At 39.2% G+C, this 17,367-nt stretch overlaps 1 protein-coding gene across 2 annotated transcripts in view; it reads right to left on the bottom strand.

Annotated features, from left to right (window-relative positions):
• The window catches only part of MCTP1 (multiple C2 and transmembrane domain containing 1), a 292,805-nt gene that overhangs the window by 193,828 nt on the left and 81,610 nt on the right, over positions 1 to 17,367 (bottom strand). The window lies entirely within an intron of this gene.

Here is a 17,367-nt window from a genome sequence, read left to right as displayed (position 1 = left end):
AAATAAAAGAGAATACATGCTTTCTATCCTAGTGTATTAATTCTGAAGATATTTTGAGATTTAAAAGCAGTATTCAGATACCACCTGATATTCATCTTACAAAATTTCAGAAAAATTCCTTCTTGGCCATTATAGAAATATCAGAAGCTGAAAAAGGAGGAATTGAGATAAGAAGGAAACGATAAAAATGTAGATTTTATCCAACTGAATTTCAGTATGCATTCAGTTATAACTGAATAAGTATTCCATAACTGGATATGCATTGTTATTTGTTTGGCATTAGAGGCTATCCAGTCTTATATACCTTTGGTATGGCAATTTATTTCTTTAATCTCTACCCACTGAAAAAAATCTTGCTTTAATTTACCTTGAATCTTGAACACAGGGAGACAAACAGCTCTCCTTAAAATCTCTATATGTCTTTTACGTTTTGTAGTCACTTCTGTTCCTTTAACATCCCTCTGTATCAGACTGCTTCTGATCTACGGGTTGTCAGTTTTCTGGGGTTTGGTTTCTCTGCAGTAAACATAATATTCTACAGCTGATGAGAAACGAGCACCATTTGGAAACCTGGATTCTCTTTCCCTAGACCTCTCCCTGGATACTTGGGACTCCCTCTCAGCTTGATGCAGTTCACCCGGGAATGCACAATTCTAGATTTAAACCCAGTGATTTCAAAATACTAGTTTTAAGCTTTATGGATAATCAGAGAGCACATAGCAGGCTGCAGCCAAGTGGGCAAACCACTTTTCTCAGGTAGTCATGTTTTAAACATAGAAATAACTGATTTAATATATATCATTAACAGCTGTAATGAAACACCACTAAAAATTCCAGATTCCTCCCTCAACAGCACCTTGCTACAAAGCAGAACAGTTTGGTTGAATTAGTTATATCACATAGTGGCCAACTTGCACACTAGACTTGATCAGAATGTTCTTTTTCTTAGTTTAGCTTAGTTTATCACTTCAAAAGGGTGGAGTTAAATATGCTTTTGGCATTCACTTCAGGACAAAAATCATTCCTAAAGAAAAAACAGCATATATCAGAATCACTTGCCTAAGGAAGGAGACTGACTACAGGTTCTGATAGACCTGGATGAGATGCGATACACTGAAATAATAGAAATCATAGGAAATGGGTGCAGAAGAAACCTCAAGAAGCCATCACTCCCATGGCATGAAGGAAGATCATATATGTGACATATATATGACACACATGCGACATGCCAAGAGGTGAAGACAACTTACATTTTGGCAGACTTCTCCTCACTACGAGCACCCAGAAATAACTTAGGAGAACAGATTAATAAGGAGTAAAGCATCTCCTTTCTCTACTACAAGATGTATTTTCCCTAAACCAGCAAAGTTTTATTTTAAAAAATGATAGGGAGTGATGGTTTTGTTATTAAGATAAGGATCTGTGTAGCCTTTATGGCTTCAGATACATGCACCTGCCCTTGCTCATATCATTCAATCCCTATGTGCCTCATTTTCAACCACTGGAAGCAGTGTAGTAATTCTCCCTTACTTTGCAGATGAAGGGCAGAGCACTCAGATATTGCTATGAGAGGGTCCACAAAAGGAATAGTAACATTTGTTATCTCCCTGACTGCAGCTCTGGAGAACAATGATTTCATTTTTAAGTAGCACATACATTGCTGCTTTCATTTAATGGCAATATCCAAAGAACCCCAGGTATTTTCCATAGAGGAAAAGCAAGCAATGGAGGACAAAACACTACAGGAAGAAGAAATCGTAAGGCATATGTTTTTTAAAACAATGTAGTCAATCACTGCTGTCTGCCTTCAAAGCAGTAAACCCCATCTGCTCCAAACGAAGAAATACTAAAAGACAGGTTCTTATATATGGTCAAACTCCATCTGGGAAGAGCTCTTTGCAGAAGTGGCTTGAAAGATGGTAAAACATCCATCACTTTTCATGATGATAAAAGAAAGCACTTTGCTACTCAAGACCACAACAACATGCTGAAACAGGAATGCTCCTGATGGGGACCCACCCCAACGACCTCCTTAGACTTGTGCATAAAACAGGGAGATGAAGATCATTAAATTTCCCATCAGGTGCACTCTTGGGAAAGTATCCCCTTCTTGACTGATGCCTCCTGAACTCTCCATCATCCAGCCAGTCCCAACAGCCACTCTTCTGGGTCCTCACGCTGAGGGCTTCCCCCCAGAGCCACTGATGACTTCTCTTCCATGCCAGCAAAGGGGCAAAGGAAGTGAGTATGGACTGAGAAATGCCATCCAGAGGGCTCAGACGGATGCTTGGATGAAAAGCTATGATACCCCACACTACAGCAGACATGCAATGGTGTGCATCTCCCACAACAGTGGGAGAAAGCCTTTTTTTGGTCTCCCTTTTTTCATTTTCAGAATGTGCCTCTCTCCCTAAAGGCACATAATGATATATTGTTACACTAACAAACATTTTGCAAATTTGGTTTTTGAAACCCTATTACAATGGATGAGAAATCAGTTATTTGGAAGGCAAAACAGGTCTCGTAGCTCTCTGCTGGGAGAAATTAAACAGCAGACAATGGACAAGCGACACTGAGTAAAGTGTGTTTAAAATGTGCATTTTCTGATGAAGCTCATATGCCAATAAACACACATAATAAAAACAATTGCTACAGAATCCAAGTGCACATTTCAGTTAGATGAGTTAGCTTTTGAAACAACCATATGAAAAGGTTCTTTACTCATGTTAAGAAATAACTGTGATTAACTACACCCTAACCTAGTCATTTGAGTAACGCATTGTACATTGACCTGAAAGAGTGGAACAACTTATTTCATCTGTTCCACTTAGACAACAGCAGTGCTATTTTTCTTCAGAAAACTTTACAGTTTTGTAAGCAGCATCCAGTTTACCAGAATTTGCTATACATTTTCAAAAGGAAAATACTACCTGCAAGAGTTTTGTAGCATTACATCCTGATTTGGCATTCTAAATTAACACAGAATTAATGAGATCGCTCTTGTTAGTATTGGTGCAATAAGGGGAAAATAATTCTCAGTTCATGAAAAGACAGTAATTGTAATGCTGCAACAATGTCTGATTAGAAGGATAAAAGCATACTGCTTTCAATATTGAACTGGCAGTACTGTATTTCTTTCAACTCAAGACCTTTGTTTAACATGATAGCATTTTTTTCTTAGTTTCACAGAATGCAGATACTTTCACTGCTGGTGAATGCCTCATCTTCTAATCACAGGCACATTTAGCAGCACTTGAGTAGCCCTGTGTGCAGCAGAACCATTTTTCAGGCTGCACAGCCTCAAGCAGGGAGAATGCCACCAGGCCAGTGCTCCTTCGTTCATTCCTGTGTGGCACCTTAATTTCATGACCAAGAGACAGAACGGCAACCATAACCATCAGCGACAACAGTTAACTACAAATAATGGTGCCAAAACTATGACGCAGCTAGTGTGATTAATTTACATGAGTTAAACTACTAATGCCAATTTCCCTATACCTTGACTAATGCCTCTGTTTTTCTCTGCCTAGTGACAGCACACTTCATCTGAATTTCTTATTAATTACATCTGCCCACATGAATTATTTTTGCAGATGGAATCAAATACACTTTACTCAGATACTGACTCTCCTACCAAAACGTGAAAAAAATACCAAAAAATAAATAACAATTTTACTGAGTATATAGGAATTTTACTGAGTATATAGGCTTTTAGAGGCTTCCAGCCTTACCTCTGCAGACCACCAAGGAGTCAGTTGCTGCCAGCTGGAAAGAAAACTAAAACCAGCTACTCATTGTACATGTGGAAGCCTTGCAAATGATTACTCTAGTCCTGCCCACTGTGAGCTCACTTCTCCAAAAAGCTTCCATGAGAGCGCATCTTCCAGGACGAGAAGACCAGGCTTCTCATGCCTGTCTGCCTGTTATACAGAAGAAGGGTGACGAGGATGAAGAGGCCCTTGATACAAATCAGGACAAAAATTTCAAACACAAGGACCACAACTGTCTTTCCAAGAACTTCACGACAAACGCTAGTAGAGGGGATTTCTCTAGAGATAGGGAGCAGCAAGTCTGGAAGAGATACAAAAGATCATCAATCAATTTCCCAGGAAAGATACTATCTACCAAATAGCCTGCTAGAACTAAGTTATCCGGTACCCATCCCATCATTTACACTTTCAAGCTACTAGCCAACAGAAAGTTAAATTGCTTCTCACAGTATGTTGTTCACAAAAGAATAGCCTGAGGCAGGGATATCGGAGAGGCTGTTAAATCAACATTTAAGGGAGGAAAACACAAATACACAGTATTTAGACCAACAAGAGTTCTAGAAGGCCTGGAACAGCTGCTGCAAACAGGCAGTGACACTGGTGCTCTGTCCTGTGCCACCACATTAAGCAGAGAGCACGGCTTCACTGAACTTCTGCAGCAAGCCCACTCATCTGTAAAAAGTCAGCAGCCTACACAACAGCCAACCTGACAATAAATCTTTAAAAATTGGAAAGATTATACAGTAATATGCTTGTGTAGAGAAGTGTGGAAGAATAAAAACTAGAAAACCAGACTGGAGAGTAATTTGTTTTTCTGCGTTTTACATTACTAATGCAGTTTATACCAGTTATTTGATCCTCTGTGGTATATAAATGCTGAAAGATTTTGGGAATTCCACAGGAATATGGCAGTTCTGCTCACCTACTGCTGGTACCTAGTGGCAGCTGCTTGTGCTTTGCTCATCTGAAAAAAGTGTATTTGCATGCCAGATACACCAAAGCTGTTAAGTTCTAAACGAGGTCACCAAAACCAAGCTGATAGCCTGCTACGATGAGATGACTGGCTGGCTGGGTGAAGGGAGGGCAGCAGGTGGTGTTCATCTCCACATCAACAATACTTTTGGCATCGTCTCCCCTAACAACTTCATCAATGAGCTGACAAAGCATGGACTGCATAAGTGGACAGAAAGGTAGGCTGCTATACCACCAGGCTCAGTGGTGCAACCAGCAGCACAAGGTCCAGCTGGGGGCCAGTCACCAGCAGTGTACCCCAAGGAGCAATACTGGGGCCAGTATGCTTAGCATTGTCTTTAATCACTTGGAATACAGGGCAGAGCACGCCCTCATCGTTCACGGACAATGTAAAACTGGGAGGAGTGGCCAACACACCAGACAGTCATGCTGCCAGCCAGAGGGACCTGGACAGGCTGGAGAAATGGGGAAGTGTCAAGTCCTGACCCCAGGGAGGAAAACCACCATACACCAGTAAACACTGGGGGCCAACCAGCTGGAAAGCAGCTCTGCAGTGAAGGTCCTAGAGTCCTGGTGGACACCAAGCTGACCACAGACCAGCAACCTGTCCTTGCACCAAAGCAGACCAACAGCCTCCTGGGCTGCACGAGGCAAAGCATTGTCAGCAGGTCAAGGAAGTGATCCCTCCCCTCTGCTCAGCACTGGTGAGGCCATATTTGTAGCGGTCTGTTATGGGCTCCCCAGTATACTAAAAAAAAACCAACCAAGACATGGAGTTACTGCAGTGAGTCCAGCAAAGGACCACAAAGATGATGAAGGGATCGGAGCATCTGTCATACGAGAGAGGCTGAGAGAGCTGGGACTGCTCCACCTGGAGAAGGCTTGGGGGATCTTATCCATGTGTACCAGATTGGGGTTGTACAGAAGATGGAGCCAGGGTCTTCTCAGCAGAGCCCAGTGTCAGGACAAGGGGCAATGTGCACAAACTGAAATACAGAAAACTATCTGAACACAAGGGAAAAAGGTTTTTACTGTGAGGGTGGTCAAACACTGGACCAGGTCGCCCAGAGAGGTTGCAGAGTCTCCATCCTTGGAGACACTCAAAACCCAACTGGACGCAGTCGTGGGCAACTAGCTCTAGGTGACCCTGCTTTGAGCAGGTTGGATGAAATGATCTCAAGAACTCCCTGCCAACCTCAGCCACTTGGTGCTTCTGTGAAAACCTTTGCTTTTTATCTGATAATGTAAAAAGAAATGAACTGTTTGGGGACCCGCTGATTAGAATCTCATTTTTCAAGACGCTTCAAGCTAATAGGCTTCATATGTTTGCCAATGAAGTAATTACCGATACTAAATTAACTCAGGGAGCTGTATAATAAAGGTCAATTTAAAAAAAAAACAAAACACACAAATAACAGTAGGTCCAGAGAAAATGCATATTAAGAAAAGAAATAACAAATGTCAATTATTACTTTATTACAAGCTACTCAAATACTTTTTTTCATATTCTCTAGGCTCTATACAGATGGTTTTGCATATAGATGCGTACAATAATACAAACAGTGTGTACAAAAATGTAACAAACTAGATTATTTAACACACTGGTTTCCCAAGCACTTTAATCATTGAGTGACTGCTTTGATAAAAATGACAGCATAATGCATTTTCTTGCTCTGTAAGGTATGCTGAAATTTCTCATTTCAGCTGAACAGACTGTTGCGCACAGAAATGCTCACCGATACCGTTAACATACACGTTGTTCCATCACTCCACAGTGCTCATATTTGGAGCAAAAAGGCTTGTTCATAAACCATATGCAGCAGAGGCTCTGCAAGCCATGACCCTCTGCTGTGAATCTGCACAAAGATTTAAAGATTTCTTTTGTTTTAATTATGATTGTATTTCTGAAGCAGCTTGTTCACTTTAAAAGTATAAATGATCAAATGGTAGGTAGGTTTAAAGACAAGGGCAGGCTTTAGATTTGGTAATCTGATAAAATTACACCTGCTACCGTATAAGGTTAGCCCATCACATTCTCATATAAATAGTTTTAATGCAAAAGCTGACCTTGGTTGTTCAATAAAGGTAACCATTTTTATTATTGGCCTATCTGCTATTTGACTTAGACTGTATTCTGTTTTAGACCTCACTATTAATTATCAGATACTGTGCTTTAAACTTTTGAGGAAAACTGGTAAGTAGGATTTCATAAACCAGAAAGTTTTGTCAACTTAAACCACCAACTTACATGTCAAATTGTTTTTTTTTTTTTAATTTAGCGAAAGGATAGCATCTATGACAATTCAATACTGGTGGAACAATGTCAAAAATAACTTATTAAATTGAAATCACTATGCTCTCTTTTTAATCCTCAGCAATTGTTCTTGTAGAGTTCTAGATTTCCCTTATCTGATTAGCATACATATGCTAACCTCTGAAGAGTCACCCTGGGATGGTATCTGACTTTTGCCACACTATGAGAATAAAGTCAAGCAACCGTAAGGTAACAGCAACTGTATACTCTCACTGCTTATAGAAAGGAGAGCAAATAAGTACAACCTATAAAGAAAGCTGTCTCTGCAGTAGATTTGTGCTTGGAATTGGATGGAAATGTGATTTCTTTCCTTTCCACTAGACCACACTTGCAATGCTGCTGATGATTTCTCCCTTCTAAGGGCCAAAGGCTTTTTTAACTAAATACTTGTTAAAAGATGACATGGAAAAGAATCTTGTATAAGTCTTGCATTTTACCGAATTTGAAAAACCACTAGGGATTTTGAAATAAGTGGTTATTCAGGTAAATGAGAGACTATCCACTTACAGTTACGTACTCATGTACTAAGGGAGCTACCATCTTACTAAATGCAGAACCACCTCAGTTTAGATTTGCAGCCCTGGTACAATGTAACTGCTGAAGACATGAACTTGGTATAAGCAGACTCTTGAGAACTGAGACTGGTTCACACCTCTTTATTTTAACCACTGAAAATGTACCTTCATGGGCACAATGGGCAGTTTCTGTGTTCATAGAGGTCTTTCTTTTCCACTGGTTAAAAATACTTTTTTTAACAAATATTATGGCTGAGGGTACAGTTCAGATGTCAACTGAACATGTGTTATGACAGATGTTTGGTTACAACAGAATCCCAAATTAAGAGAGAAGGAAGAAAGCCCAGAGAGTGGCATGACAGGGGACACTTCTGCTACAAAAAAAGTCATACAGAGGAAAAAAAAAAAAAAAGAGGTCTGTGCTGAACTAAAATAGCCTGAAGTCAGGCTAAAGCAACTAAAAGTAGGGAGGGGTTGAGTAGCTTTATAGACTTGGGTAGACCACCTTGAGGAATACACCACGTCCATCAGTTACACTGCTTATAAACTTAAGACAACTATGTCTCCAGAACTGATTAAATAAACACCTCAGCACAAATATCTCATTCACCTAAGATGCCCCTTTGCATCCCGTGACTTTATAAAGTGGGTTATACTTTGCCCTTTACTATAAAGCAGTCTTCTTCAATACACCAAAGACATGACCACCATGAAAGTGCTCCAGTTAACCTTCAGGACTTTCCTTTTATAATAACCACAGTAAAGAAGATGAAAGCTGGGACACAGCCACTAAAAAGAAAGAGATATAAAAACCGTTAGAAGTAATACAAAATGCATAAAGATATTTCCTCCAAATCAATCTGGCACTAGATTTTAACTTCTCTATTAAAGTGCAATTTTGTGTGTAATTTGTGTGCAATTTTGACCAAGGAAGGCCATTATAAATAGCACTGTATTGCGTAGAGGTAAGGAAAGAGACAGTTGAGATGCTTCCTCTGGATGTGGTATTTTGTCTCTTTTTCAAAGAAAGAGCAGATATATGCCCACTTTCAGAAGCAGTGCTGGTCTGTGAATTCCAAGGGCACCTCTCTGATGTTCAGCTCTTCAGCTTGAGGAGGTACAGGATGTTAAGTTTCTTGTCAAGAAAATATTAATAATGAGGTGTTAATACTAACTAATAGGTTAGTACTAGGTGCCTCACTGTAGCCACCTGTGTTACACAGGGAGCCTAAATGTGCAACTCAGGACTGTGCTTTCTGATATCAGGCCAGGCCCTTCTGGAATTTGCTGTGAGTATTCTCAGAAACCTTTAAGTGCTTCAGTGACTTTTGAAATCTACGTGTACTGTTTAATTGTTGTTACAAAGCTCCAGTATCAGAATGCTTAATCTTCTTTTCATTATCACCTTTCAATGAATTTTTAGATAATTCTTCCTGGACAGTATGAACAGCATAAGCGCAAAAATATACAACTAATCTACCATAAAAATGTATTTTCTGTGCTAAGTCTTATTCTTGAAGAAGGGAATGGGCATTTTCTCATTTTAGTAGCTTGCATACTTTTTATTCTCAAAGAGTTTCTCTATGATTGTCTGTATGGCTTTTTCTTCATTTCCATAATGATTTCTTCCAAAGAATCAGAGAGGAGAATTTATCATGAGCTCTGGGGAAAGACTGGACCCAAGAGGTTTCAATAATTGAACAGACTGAGCAAAGCTTTGATTTTCTACGATAGCCATTTCCCAGTCTGGAAACCTAAAGAGTAGCTCCTTTTTCTACTCATATAAAAATGCATTTATGACACTTCCCCAGGCTTCTTCCCAAACCTGTGTTGGATTCACAACATCTTTGTAAATACAAATATTGAAGACAAACTGTTGGAGACAGCTTCACATCAAATAGTTGCTTCAGTGGTTTTCAAAGCACAGTCATGCACAGTACAGCATGTTTTATACACTGGAACACTGCAGACTTTCCTGGAAGAGAACAGAGTGTGCAAACCCTCTTCAACTCCTCTAGTTAAGTAAGAAACCTTAAAAAAGCATCATTTTAACAGGTTGCATTTTAATTTGTTCTTTGTAGGTAGGAAAGCATAAAATTTGTACAAACACTTAATCTTGGAAAGAAACATAGAGATGGCTTTTTGCTTAACTAAATCCAAAGTTTATCACACTAGTAATCATTTACAAAAAGTCTTTTGAACATCTAAGTGCATATAGTTGCATCTTTTCTTGAACAGAACTTAGATTTTATTTAGAAAGAAAACATGACTACCTCATGCCCAGCTTTCATCTGTCCTCATGCTCTAATTAGCCAATTAATTTAGCAAGCATGGCTTAGAACATATCAAAGGGCCAGCATAGGCAGTTTGTTTTGTGGTCACATGGCAAGCTTGTGTTTACACTTGCAAATGTAAGATTTTGCTTAAGAAACAAACCAAACACAGCAGGATTCTTGCCAAGATCAGCTATTAGTACTAGAGCAAAATAAGACTTAAGTCTCCTACAGCACGTAGGAATTTTCTCCAGCATGTAGGCTGAATTCAGACCTCGCAGACTAAAGTGCATTGCAACCTCATGGGGCCCCTCCAAATCCTCCTCATCTGCCATCTAACCTGGAGGGTACCTGCTCCCAAGTTGCTACCTACTGCTGTTCTTCTGAAGTTAGATACAAGCACAGACCTTCTCACCTGCCCTGAAAACCTGACACCCATGTCCTCCCTCCGCAACCCAAACCCAGCTACTCCCCTACCCAATTTACATGGCACTGTCAGAACTCACCCGAGCCTTTGGCTTTCACAGAGTCATTTGAAAAGTGCGGGAGGTGGCTGCGATGGCAGGGACTGCCCTCCGTAACACCATCACCCAAGAGGAGGGAGACCCTGGCTCACCCACAGGGCCCTCACAAGGGACTCCAGTCCCACAGCTCTACCCACAGACACCACCCCAAGGACCAGCCAAGAGGACCACCAGTCCCAGCCCCTTCTGCTGAATCTGTGCAGGGGGAGGAAAACTCACCTGCAACCTGCCCCTTCCTCTCTGTTTTTATCTGTCTCCTCCAGCTTATTTTAGATTTCCATCCTGGGAGAGGAGACTGGAAGTCAAGATTATCTTCTGGAAGGCACACCCCCCTGTTAATGAATAACAGGATCATGCTTTCCCTCTTATGCTATTTTTTTTCCACCTGACTTTAAGCCTGATCTGTACAGAACAAGACTGATTCCATTGAACTCGGCACAATGGGAAAGAGTGAGAATTATGAATAACGCGGTGTGACCAAGGGTAGGTAATTGAAGAATGCGACTGAATTAGGTATTTCATAATTGCGTTTGGCATTCTCACAGAAATCACTTGCCCCCACATGAAATCTGACACTGTTGAGAGATGTGAGAGAATAGCAATTTTTTAATGAAGAAAATAGAACTAGAACTGCGTAAGAAACCATGGGGTGCTAGAAACACTTCAAAGAAGGGCGACCTCTTCAGCCACTAATGCACCCTGCATCTTTCGTTAAAAAAAAGAGAGTTCAATAAAAATAGGAGTGTCTTTCTTAAATGATAATTTTTACTAGATTTTTCAGGAAATAAATCTTACAGTAAACACATACTGCAACTACCAATATTTTGTACAAACTATGATAACTCACAATAATAGTCCATTATTAATGCTCCACTAATATTAATTAGACCAAACTCAGAGCACTACTACCATTTCTCTATTCCTTAGGGCATAAAAGAGACACACTTGATTTCCTAGCATTTTTCTATCATTTAAAAATCAAATTAATTTTCCCTGTCCTCTTTTATTCACTCAAAAAGCCATTTCTGTAAAGAAGTAGTGCAAATATCTGAACACAAAACATAAATGTACTTCTCCAACTATTATACAAATGTGAAACTTACAATATTTTCAACAGCCCAAGGTGATGGAGAAATAATGCAAGGCAACCACAGATAGGATGCTGGCAGATCATACTCAACTCTTTAACCAGAGGTTATACTGGCCAGTCATGAAAAAATTGCCTGTCTTAGTTTGACCAGTAACTGCTGAGATACACAAAAAACGCACACTAATAGTCTTGAGCCTCTATTGAATATATCTGGGTAAAACTGCAGTGACAGTACTTGTAAAGTATTCCATTTAAAAAAAATACAAAATAGAGTTAAAAGATTTGCCACCTCTGCACATTCTTCTTGCAGCACAAATTTGTTTGAAAAAAAAAATCACGATACTAGTGCAGGTATACAGCAGTAAATCACTACTGAAAGGCACAGTTTGAACACTCCCCACTCAGTGCACAAGCTGTCACATCCCTTGGTATTTTGTCACTTAAGCCTCATATCAGAAGGACAACTTATCTAAGAAAAATACCTTACAAAAACTATCAATTCCAAACACCAAAATGAGTTGTCTACAGTCTGCTTTATAGCTTTCAACCACGAGCAATGGATTCAAAACCAATATATGTACCTTGCAGACAATATAAACAGCACTTCATAAAACAGAGGCAACAGTTGTCTAAATGCTTCCTAAATAATACACAATCCTAGGCATCTGGATAGAGCCATTAGTAAGAGTGAAAAGAACAATCAAGGAGGAGATATTTTGTCTGTATTCCAAGAAACACCGAGTATTTTCTTGGATGGGAAAGTTGAGTTTATTCCAAAGTTGTGGTGATAGGCAGGAAAGAGAAGACAGTGTCTTGATGGATTGATGACAACAACAATAAGCGATCCTAATGACTAGTTCCAACCTTTTATTAGGGTAAAATGAAGTGATTAAGGGGTTGAGCAATGGATCCAAATAAATCTAAGAACCTGATAGTCCAGCTTTTCTAAACTTCACAGGACAGTTTGGCATAGACCTGCAGTAAGGCTGAAACGGAGAGAGAGCTTCCTGTGTAGGAAAAACCCTTCTTACGATTCCACAGTCTCCAAGACACAAACTCTCTCCAAGTGAAGCCCAGCTTCATGTTTGGGTCACATTCTGCAGAACAAAAACAGTTCTGCATCCAACACCTGCCCAAAAAAGGAGTTTCATTTATGTTGAATATAATGTATTACTGTCTCTAAGACATTTACGAACATAGATAAAATCACTGAAAAAGCCAAAGAGAGAAAAGGCAAACATATGATCTTAACCCATACAATGTAAGAAGGGAGACTAGGATGACCCTGCAATAACCAAGCCCAAGTAGTTCAGAACTTATCCATAAGCAACATAATGGGAAACCCCTATGACAGGGCACTTGTTTATAACAGTACAAAAGCAAACAACAGTTTTCAAACACTACTTGGCACAGTCTTTTTGATAGGTTTATGTGACCTCCTGTAAGGTCAGACACTGCTGAATTAGGTAAGGCTTTACTGGGAAACATTTTGATGTGTTTATGTAACCAATTCGGTTTCCCAGTAAAGCCTTACCTAATTCAGCAGTGTCTGACCTTACAGGAAGAGTTTTGCCACTATCTTCACCATTATTTATGAATTACACACCAATAGAGCAATGGATTATCCAGTTCTTAAGGTGCAGAATAAAATAATAAGCTGCAAGCTGCAAGGTACTAATATAGCCAGTAGTTGTGATGGCAGCATTGTGAATGAAATGGGAAGTTTTCTGTTCTAGGGCTTCCTGTCCTTGTTAGGGAGCAGGAAAGACCAAGTGAATTGCATTGACTTCAGCGATGCACTGCAGCCTCTGCTATGGCAGAAGTCCTGCAGACAAACCTGATCAGGAGCAGCACCACAACAGTAAGGAAAAAAAAAAAAAAAAAAAAAAGAAACAAAAAGAAAAAAGAAAAAAAGGAAAAAGGGCAGAAGAGGAAGAAAAAGAGACACTTTTTTCCTCTCCCTGCCCATTGCTTTCTCAAGCCTCACTGACTCTATGCCTTTAAGTTTTAATACTATTATACTTGGTAGTGCCATGATACGTTTTGTTGGTTGCTCCTTCCAGGAGCTGCCTGTCCTCCTGATTCAGGGCTGGCACTGCTGGGGACCATAGCCACCACCTGAACTGCAGGGTAGAGTAAGGCACAATTAGCTGTTCTCAGGTCTGTTCATCTCCTCTCAAAGGTCAAGCTCACTCAGATTTGACTAACCACACAGCTGAACTTCACCCCAGACGTGGTAAAAAGGTTTCAGTACAGTATACGTGCAGAATGCACCTTAAGACACTACGCCCATGACCAAAGAGCACACAGTGACCTCCACCCATCCATCCAACAATTTGAACCCAAAGAATAGAGCCTATCCTTCCAGTCTGGGTATGTTCAGTAAGTACCTTGTGCATCGCATCCCGCATTTCTTACTGCTTATCATCACCCACTGTGTGCCAATTACTTCCTAACTGTTAATTGCTGTATTCAAATGCAAACCATTGGCTTTAGCCTGCATTTTTGGTAACCATACCATGAAAACCAAACTGTACTGACTCACACTTGCTGTCTCAGAAAGATTAGGGAAGTCTGATTACAATCTTGCTGGAGATACTGCTTTCTCTTTCTCCAAGGCAAGGGAATGAGAGGAGCTGCCAATTCTAAACTTTTCCCAAGGTCTCATCAGAAAGAAAGCACTGATCAACTGTATCTAGCAAGTTTCCAAAAGGAGCAAACAGCAAAAGGGCACTGTCAGTCTCTTCACCGCAGACTGAACATAATCTCTGTAAACCCCTAAGTCCAAGGCCATTGTGTTCCATTTCAAAGTTTTCACAGGACACAAATAAGAGGGTTGGCACTGATCCTTTATAAAATGTCTGACACGATGCTTCATTTTCTAGCACTTCAGGAACTAATAGACAGTTGGGTGATAGCCAAGACACCGTAGAGAGAGAAAAAAAAAACAACAAACAAAAACAACCTGCTACTGCAAGCAACTGCATGTCTTCTAGCAAATGAAAGGATATAGATCAGAAAAAACTCCTCATGCTGCAAACACCTTTTAGTCATTTACCGACGACAACAACATATTCTCTTTCAGGACGTCCTCTATCTGAAGGAAATGAGTTGTTAACACTGACAATCCATCATTCCTGACTTCTTGCTTGGTGACTAACTTTAAGAGTCACCAACCTTTGCCAAGGAAAGCTTTCAAAGTCACTTAGATGTTCTACCTAATGCCCGACTCCTCAGCCTCAGCTCTTTCGATTTTTAATTTGCTTCTGTTACACCTTCATCTTTTTTTCACTAATTACTGCTCCACTTCTAGCGTTTCAGTCTGTCACACATCAATCTTACATTTTATAGCATAAAACTGGGTTAAAGGAGAAAAAAAAGAGGGGAAAAAGAAAAACATAATCCATAACATCCATTATTACCCAGTTTGGCAAAATAGTTCCTGTATTTTATGTATTTGCAAAATGCGTACGCACACTTAACAGAACCTTTAAAATTACAGTATAAATGCAGAATGGTTATAACTTTTGTACTAGCTTTTTTTTTTTTATCTGAACATCCAGAAATGAGTGCTCTTTCATACAGGCAAACTGAGATTTTGCACTAGACATTAAAACTTTTAATACATGTTTCAAAAGTTTGTTCACGAACTGCTATACTTTTCATTGAAGTGATAAGATTTTTATATCCTAAGTGACTAAGCAGAGAAAGATTGTATATATAATACTCTTCAGAAGCACGGTTTAAGTGATGCATCTGTTCCTAGTGACAATCAACCAACAGGTTTGCATCACTCCCTGACCAAAATAGTTCTCAAAGGCGAACAAGCCTCCCAGAAGCAAACTGAATTGTCTGTATTAAGGCTACTTAAAGTATGGGAGAGGCAGGGCAAGAAAGGTACTGCCAAAATCCAGAAGATTCATAGGAGTCTGTTATACGAAACAGCAGTCTTAGATTACAGTGGTAACAGGCAAGACACATACTGGTTTCCCAAATGCTACTCAACAAATTGCTTTTTTTCTCTGTTCTTTTGTCTGGAATATAATTAACTACCAATAATAGGAGATTTTCAAGTGAAACATTTTAGTTCCATGTAGTACTACAGTCACAGCATCCAGACTCAAAAAAAAGTAGGTTAGTGTCTCTGTTATTTAGTCTATCAGCCAAGGACTGAATTTGGAACTCATCCTCAAATGTAAATACTGAAATAGTATCATGCACAGAAAAAACAAAAGCACCAAGTATTTATTTGTAAGAATTACTTATGCGATGCACTTTTAACAGTAATACCTTCTTAAGCGTTCTCATTTCAGACAAATACATATTTATGTGCACACACACACTTACATGTATTGTGACACATTTCCAACAAAGCTGATATATTTCTCCTAGTTTCCTATTATTATATACATTCTAAACAACCCAAGCTTTGGGCCTAAAAGATTAGTATCCGTCTCAATACTACCTGTGTATTCTTATTTCTTTTGATTAAAAAATGGTAAAATTTCTAAGCAGAGAAAAAGATAATTTGGAAAATTAATCGCTGTCCCTTAGATTTACATTAACAGAAGCTTAACATGGATTTTTGGCCTCATGGAGGCCAAAACATGGAGTTTGCCTCACAGATGGAGAGAGTACACACAGCAGACAAATAAAGAATTACTCCACAACTCCATTTTGTATGGATGAAAGCAGCTAACACATGACTAGAGATTCATTTGTTTCATAAAATGCTGGAGTTATGTGGATCATCTTAGTACACTGCAGATACTTGCTATCCCCTTTAAGCAAATGCCCAACTCTGCAGCAAGTTACACATAAGCAGATGCCACAGCCTGTGTGTGGAGGAAAGGGTCTACTTGACTAAATCTCATAGGAAATGAGAGATCATAGCCTAGAAATATTCTGCACGGATTTCGTTCTGCAAAGAAACAATAGTTATCTCAGCAATTAGAAGTGAATATCCCTCACCGCTATTATGCATTAGTGAAATCTTAATTTATTACACTGCACTGACTTCCTCTTAGGGAATAAAAGTCATTACCAAAGCTATCATTGAGACGACTATTTTGGAGTGCTATCCAAGAGTCTCAGACGTCTGGCAAGAAAATATGTCATATATTACAATGATCTAAACTTTTATGATACTTTTCCTACTTACGATAAAGTGCGCTACAGAGTTTGGAAAGCAGTGTACAGATTTTTGCTTTCGGATTCCTAATGCTTATTTCCATTCCCTCCTTTGAGAAGTCTAGTCCTGTTCTATTAGGAAACGCAGAATAATTTCTCTGAAAACAGACATCTGAAGTGAAAAAGAAAGAAATCAGATGTATCAGAGGAGGACTGCCTTCTACTAGGCCTCTAAATTTCATTCTGAAAGTAAAAATGTAACTATAAAAAGCAAAGTTAATCACTGAAATGCTATTGCCATATAACTTTTAAATCACCAGAATGTTTTGTCAGTCAAACAATACTCAAATATATTTTGAAGTCTGGAACATAAAAAGGATGCACAATGGCTGTTAAACTTTGTAAGCTATTATTCAGGGGTCTTTTCTTTATATGCAGCTAAAATTAAGAGTAAGAAAGCTGAATGCCAAAAGTATGTAATTGCACATCAAGATTTCACAAGATCATTATATTAGAACAAGTAAGAACATGCAAATAAAACCATAAATTTATACACCAAAAATTTATGATAGTAGTCTTAAAAACCTCTTCTGAGACAAACTGAAGTGTCAATTTAACTTACAGATATGATTTGTAAGTGCATATGTACATATACACATAACTCACCTGATACTATACTCATTGAGTGGTATCATACAGTTCTTGACCTTGGTGCCCAACAAATCAACTGCTTTATCACTGCAGTGGATCTGTTCATTTCTTCCATTAAATCTTGCCTA

This window comes from Harpia harpyja, chromosome Z (assembly GCF_026419915.1).
Source record: "Harpia harpyja isolate bHarHar1 chromosome Z, bHarHar1 primary haplotype, whole genome shotgun sequence".
Classification (NCBI taxonomy): Eukaryota; Metazoa; Chordata; class Aves; order Accipitriformes; family Accipitridae; genus Harpia; species Harpia harpyja.
Note: the sequence above shows the minus strand (reverse complement) of the source record. Positions and strands in the feature narration are given on the sequence as shown.